Raw genomic sequence first — 6,637 nt, 5'->3', positions numbered from 1 at the left:
TTATTCTCCCCACTGTATGTACAGGTGCTGGTCATAAAATTAGAATATCATCAAAAAGCTGATTTATTTCAGGTAACTCCATTCAAAAAGTGAAACTTGTGTATTATATTCATTCATTACACACAAACTGATATATTTCAAGTGTTTATTTCTTTTAATTTTGATGATTATATTATAGCTGACAACTAATGAAAACCCCAAATTCAATATCTCAGAAAATTAGAATATTGTGAAAAGGTTCAATATTGAAGACACCTGGTGCCACACACTAATCAGCTAATTAACCCAAAACACCTGCAAAGGCCTTTAAATGGTCTCTCAGTTTAGTTCTGTAGGCAACACAATCATGGGGAAGACTGCTGACTTGACAGCTGTCCAAAACACGATCATTGACACCTTGCACAAGAAGAGCAAGACACAAAAGGTCATAGCTAAAGAGGCTGGCTGTTCACAGAGCTCTGTGTCCAAGCACATTAATAGAGAGGCGAAGGGAAGGAAAAGATGTGGTAGAAAATAGTGTACAAGCAATAGGGATAACCGCACCCTCGAGAGGATTGTGAAACAAAACCCATTCAGAAATGTGGGGGAGATTCACAAAGAGTGGACTGCAGCTGGAGTCAGTGCTTCAAGAACCACCACGCACAGACGTATGCAAGACATTGGTTTCAGCTGTCGCATTCCTTGTGTCAAGCCACTCTTGAACAAGACACGGCGTCAGAAGCGTCTCGCCTGGGCTAAAGACAAAAAGGACTGGACTGCTGAGTTATGTTCTCTGATGAAAGTAAATGTTGCATTTCCTTTGGAAATCAAGGTCCCAGAGTCTGGAGGAAGAGAGGAGAGGCACACAATCCACGTTGCTTGAAGTCCAGTGTAAAGTTTTCACAGTCAGTGATGGTTTGTGGTGCCATGCCATCTGCTGGTGTTGGTCCACTGTGTTTGCTGAGGTCCAAGGTCAACGCAGCCGTCTACCAGGAAGTTTTAGAGCACTTCATGCTTCCTGCTGCTGACCAACTTTATGGAGATGCAGATTTCATTTTCCAACAGGACTTGGCACCTGCACACAGTGCCAAAGCTACCAGTACCTGGTTTAAGGACCATGGTATCCCTGTTCTTAATTGGCCAGCAAACTCGCCTGACCTTAACCATATAGAAAATCTATGGGGTATTGTAAAGAGGAAGATGCGATACGCCAGACCCAACAATTCAGAAGAGCTGAAGGCCACTATCAGAGCAACCTGGGCTCTCATAACACCTGTGCCACAGACTGATCGACTCCATGCCACGCTGCATTGCTGCAGTAATTCAGGCAAAAGGAGCCCCAACTAAGTGGTCCCAGCTCTCTTCAGGTCATTGACCAGGTCCTTACGTGTAGTTCTGGGCTGATCCCTCACCTTCCTCATGATCATTGATGCCCCACGAGGTGAGATCTTGCATGGAGCCCCAGACCCTGGGAGATTGACCATCATCTTGAACTTCTTCCATTTTCTAATAATTGCGCCAGCAGTTGTTGCCTTCTCACCAAGCTGCTTGCCTATTGTCCTGTAGCCCATCCCAGTCTTGTGCATGTCTACAGTTTTATCCCTGATGTCCTTACACAGCTCTCTGGTCTTGGCCATTGTGGAGAGGTTGGAGTCTGTTTGAGTGTGTGGACAGCTGTCTTTTATACAGGTAACAAGTTCAAACAGGTGCAGTTAATACAGGTAATGAGTGAAGAACAGGACGGCTTCTTGAAGAAAAGCTAACAGGTCTGTGAGAGCCGGAATTCTTACTGGTTGGTAGGTGATCAAATACTTATGTCATGCAATAAAATGCAAATTAATTACTTAATAATCATACAATGTGATTTTCTGGATTTTTGTTTTAGATTCCGTCTCTCACAGTTGAAGTGTACCTATGATAAATTACAGACCTCTACATGCTTTGTAAGTAGGAAAACCTGCAAAATTTGCAGTGTATCAAATACTTGTTCTCCCCACTGTATAACTGTACAGTGCAAGGAGTTACTTTTAAAACAGCAAGATTTTCTTGCTGACCCATGGCGGAATCTATTTATCTTTGTTTATTGTTTTGAATATGTTTTTTAAATATATGCTAATTAAGATGAGCCAAGATTAAATGTTTTTCATCAGGAAATTAACAGGACAAGATTTTACAGTGGAATATTTATGGTGGATGCCCTGACTAAAATCCTGGTGTGTTTTTGTTTAGCTTTAATTAAATTCCTTGTACTGAATGTCATTTGAAATACAGTATTTCACAAAAGTGAGTACACCCCTCACATTTTTGCAAATATTTGAGGCCACCATTATTTTCCAGCAATGCTTTAACCCTCTTGGGCATGGAGTTCACCAGAGCTTCACAGGTTGCCACTGGAGTCCTCTTCCACTCCTCCATGACAACATCACCGAACTGGTGGATGTTAGAGACCTTGCGCTCCTCCATCTTCCGTTTTAGGATGCCCCAGAGATGCTCAATAGGGTTTAGGTCTGGAGACATGCATGGCCAGTCCATCAACTTTACCTTCAGCTTCTTTAGAAAGGCAGTGGTCGTCTTGGAGGTGTGTTTCAGGTGGTTATCATGTTGGAATACTGCCCTGCGGCCCAGTCTCCAAAGGGAGGGGATCATGCTCTGTTTCAGTATGTCACAGTACATGTTGGCATTCATGGTTCCCTCAATGAACTGTAGCTCCCCAGTGCCGGCAGCACTCATGCAGCCCCAGACCATGACACTCCCACCACCATGCTTGACTGTAGGCAAGACACACTTGTCTTTGTACTCCTCACCTGGTTGCCGCCACACACGCTTGACACCATCTGAACGGAATAAGTTTATCTTGGTCTCATCAGTCCACAGGACATGGTTCCAGTAATCCATGTCCTTAGTCTGCTTGTCTTCAGCAAACTGTTTGCAGGCTTTCTTGTGCATCATCAAATTTAACACACCTGTTCCCCATTCACACCTGAGACCTTGTAACACTAACAAGTCACATGGCGCAGGGGAGGGAAAATGGCTAATTGGGCCCAATTTGGACAATTTCACTTTTGGTATACTCACTTTTGTTTCCAGTGGTTTAGACATTAATGGCTGTGGGGAGTTATTTTGAGGGGACAGCAAATGTACACTGTTATACAAGCTGTACACTTTATATTGTAGCAAAGTGTCATTTCTTCTGTGTTGTCACATGAAAAGATATAATCAAATATTTGCAAAAATGTGAGGGATGTACTTACTTTTGTGAGATACTGTATATATATGCACAAATTACATGGTAATGTGTAGCACAAGTCTCTCTGTTGGGTGGCCTCTTGCAAAATCAAGACAGCACCAATGGCAGCAAAGGAAGTGAAGCAATACTTAAATGAAGCAGACCTGCAAAATGGCAGTAGCTTTTTGAGGGTTTTAAAATAAATAGATCATAATGAATGTTTTCACAATTTACTATGTATATTATGTTTGTTTGTTTTAGTTCAGATGAACAAAATGTCCATCTTTCCACAAAGTTTACTTTTTGTTTCTGGTGATGTAACACCACAGGTGATGTGTGTGCAGTAATTCAGGAGTTAACCGTGCCTCTACCTAATAAGTCTTTGCCGTGGACCAATGAGAACAACCCACTTCTTCCTGAAAGGGTACCATGGTCATAATTTGTTTCTAAAGTTCATTCCCCAAATGTACAAATACCTTATTTTCTTTGGAAGACATTTGTTTTTTGGTATTGAAGACCAGGGCACAATCCCAATTTCAGTTGAAAGGGTATGCATAACACTGTAGGTCAACAACATAATCTAACTTTGCAACCCTGAATGCCAACAACCTCTATGATTTGAATAATTTATTTTTTAGTATTGTATTGTTTTTTTTGAATGTCTAACATGGGGAATTGTAGCGATCAGATGGTGTCATTTGAAACTTCACAAAAATGTGATTATATTATTAATATTCCTGCCTGAAGTGATTTCTTGTGATTATTCCACTTTTTCACATTTTATATACCAAGAAGGAAAGTGTAGCATGCAATATCTTAAAATGTTGTTGAATACGCTTGTATGAATATCACTTTATAAGTGGTTAAAGGTTTTTATTATTTAATATTGTTTTGTTTGAAGATCTGAAAACTTTAATTAACAAAAAAAAAATGTAGGCAACAAATGGATTTTCACGTGTAGTACATGACAAAACAAGTATTAGGGAAGATATTTAGAGCAGGGTGTGGTACTATTTTACAAAAAAATAGGTGGAAGGCTTTTAAAGGCCAATAACAGAATGATGCATAAATGTAACATAGTAGAATAAGCAGAGTAAAATTAAGTAATAATAGTCACTGCAGATCTGAATTTATTAATACATCTAAATATATGACTGTCTACACGTGTTGTGTAGCTTAACTTATGAGATAAAAACTTCTGCAATACAAAACCAAACATTTTGTAGCAACAAAAAACTATTTCTAATTCACCCCAGAATCAGCGGTAGCTTAATAAACTACCTGGTGCTCCAAGTCTAGGTGCACTGGCAGAAAAACCAATAGGTTTAACCATGTCACTTGGGGGCTTCTGCCCTGTCAGCACCCCTACTACCCCATTTCAACACATCCTGCAGTGAAACATGAGCACCGGAGGCAACAGCGTAAGCTACTTAAGTGCTTAATTTTTGTTAATGAAAACCCCCCATCTCTTTCGTTTAATACTTGTTATTCCATTTTCCCAGCCCTCAAATAAAGCAATCTTTACCAGTAATTGACCATATTATTGTTTCCTTTTTAAATAAATCCCTCCAGTTGACATTAGTGTCTCATGAGTGTCCCTGTATAATCTGCGGATACTCAGCCCAAAATCTAAATTGAACTTAAGTTTAATACAAAGCAGTGCTGAATGCATCGGAGGACACGTCAGGAATATAGTTGTTACCAGCTGAGTTACTGTATGTTTCGTATGGTTTCTCTTTCCTACCTCTAAGTTACTGGTGTTAGCTAGTCTACTCATTCATCGGCTTATACACGTTTCGGCTATTATAATTTCCATCTATTTCTTCTAAGACTACTATCATGCTCAGTTTGGGATACTCAAGTGTTATTTTTGAAGGTACAGAGATATTGCCATCTAACTGGTTTTAACAAGACAAGGACAGTGGAATGTGTGAAATGTAGATCTTCCCCTTCAAATGCACAACACCCCCACATCAAATCACACCCGCAAGGCAATTCTTTTTTGGCTTCAGGCATGGCAGCTGCATTTCCAAATTAAGAATCTTTAAATCGAGATAAAATCAGTGAGTTGAGCTGAATAGATGGCCATAGTTTGCAATTCTTCATAAAATTTTGTTCCCCCTTTCCAAATGTGTAATTGCACTGAATCCCAAGTTTGAGGCAGTATAATATTGCAGCAAGTCTTCATTATAGACATAAGCTCCAAGCCATTCTGTTTTTTTGCCGGACAACGTAAGCGGAGCCAGCCAAAAAGAGTGAATGTCACTAACTGATGTTCTGTGAGTTGAATACAGAAAATTAGGATGTAACACCACGCTATGCTCTGTGTGGCTTAGTGGTAAGCGCATCAGTCTCTACACACAATGTGAGTCCACTGCCAGCTTTTCTGCTGGATGCAAGGCAGTTTATGTTTATGTTGGGATGGACAAACTGCAACCGACATGTTAAACGTCTTAAATTGAAGTGTTGTCTTGAAAAGCTCATCTCTCACTCAGGAAGAGCAGGTTTGAGTGGGGCAACAAAACATATTGCTCTCTCCCAACAAATGCGCTTGATAGAACTTTGTGTAGAAATACATTAACTATGCGAAAAGCTAAATTGCCCATGCTTGTATCAAAGCAACATTTATATAGTTTTTTGCAAACTGCTTGGTTACAATCACCACCTAAACCTAGACAGGTGCCAGACTGGAGAAGGCAACAAAAACAGTGTTTTGGTCCACGACAGTAGGTACCTGTTCTATATGTTTTATTTTTAACAAAATCTTGGCCAATATAAGCCATGTACAGGCCAGATTACTACAAACGCAGATTGCAGAGTATCTAATGGTTGAAAGGGGAATTATTTTGGTTTTCTTAATCTCTAACTGCGCTGCATAGTCCCAATCAAAAAGTGCTGAAATCATCATCTAGGTAAATTAACATCACACATAACCATTGGAATTTCAGTAAAGCCTCAAATTGATACGTCAATCAGACTTGGTCTAGACTAGTGTAAAAAACTAAATGCACATGATTTAATGCAAGACAAAGACATTTATACTGAAATGTTGGTGGGTCTTCAAAATACATTACCGCAATCCTGACAGGTTGGGTGACGGGAATGAAAGTATTGGATTTGTTGCCTACAGTTCCATTCAGATACCTTTCAGATATGAAGGTGCCAAAAAGTGGACAACATGATAAAGTTGGCTTGAAAACATTGGTCGATAGAGTGAAGGTACAGAAAAGAAATGAGAAGCAGCATTTCTACACTCCATGTAAGCTGTGATTGGCAGGTTGGGTGAAGAAATAGCCTGTTTTAAATGCTCTCTGGGGTATAAATTGGAACTGTTAACATCAAAATTGCCTGAAGAGTGCAGTTCCGCATTATGAGCTGTGAAGCTAATGTTCATCTGCCATGCGGGCCCAGTCAGCAGTGCCTTATGAGGCT

Source organism: Esox lucius, chromosome 7 (assembly GCF_011004845.1).
Source record: "Esox lucius isolate fEsoLuc1 chromosome 7, fEsoLuc1.pri, whole genome shotgun sequence".
Lineage (NCBI taxonomy): Eukaryota > Metazoa > Chordata > Actinopteri > Esociformes > Esocidae > Esox > Esox lucius.
The sequence above is the reverse complement of the archived record's forward strand: the minus strand, read 5'-3'. Positions refer to the sequence as shown.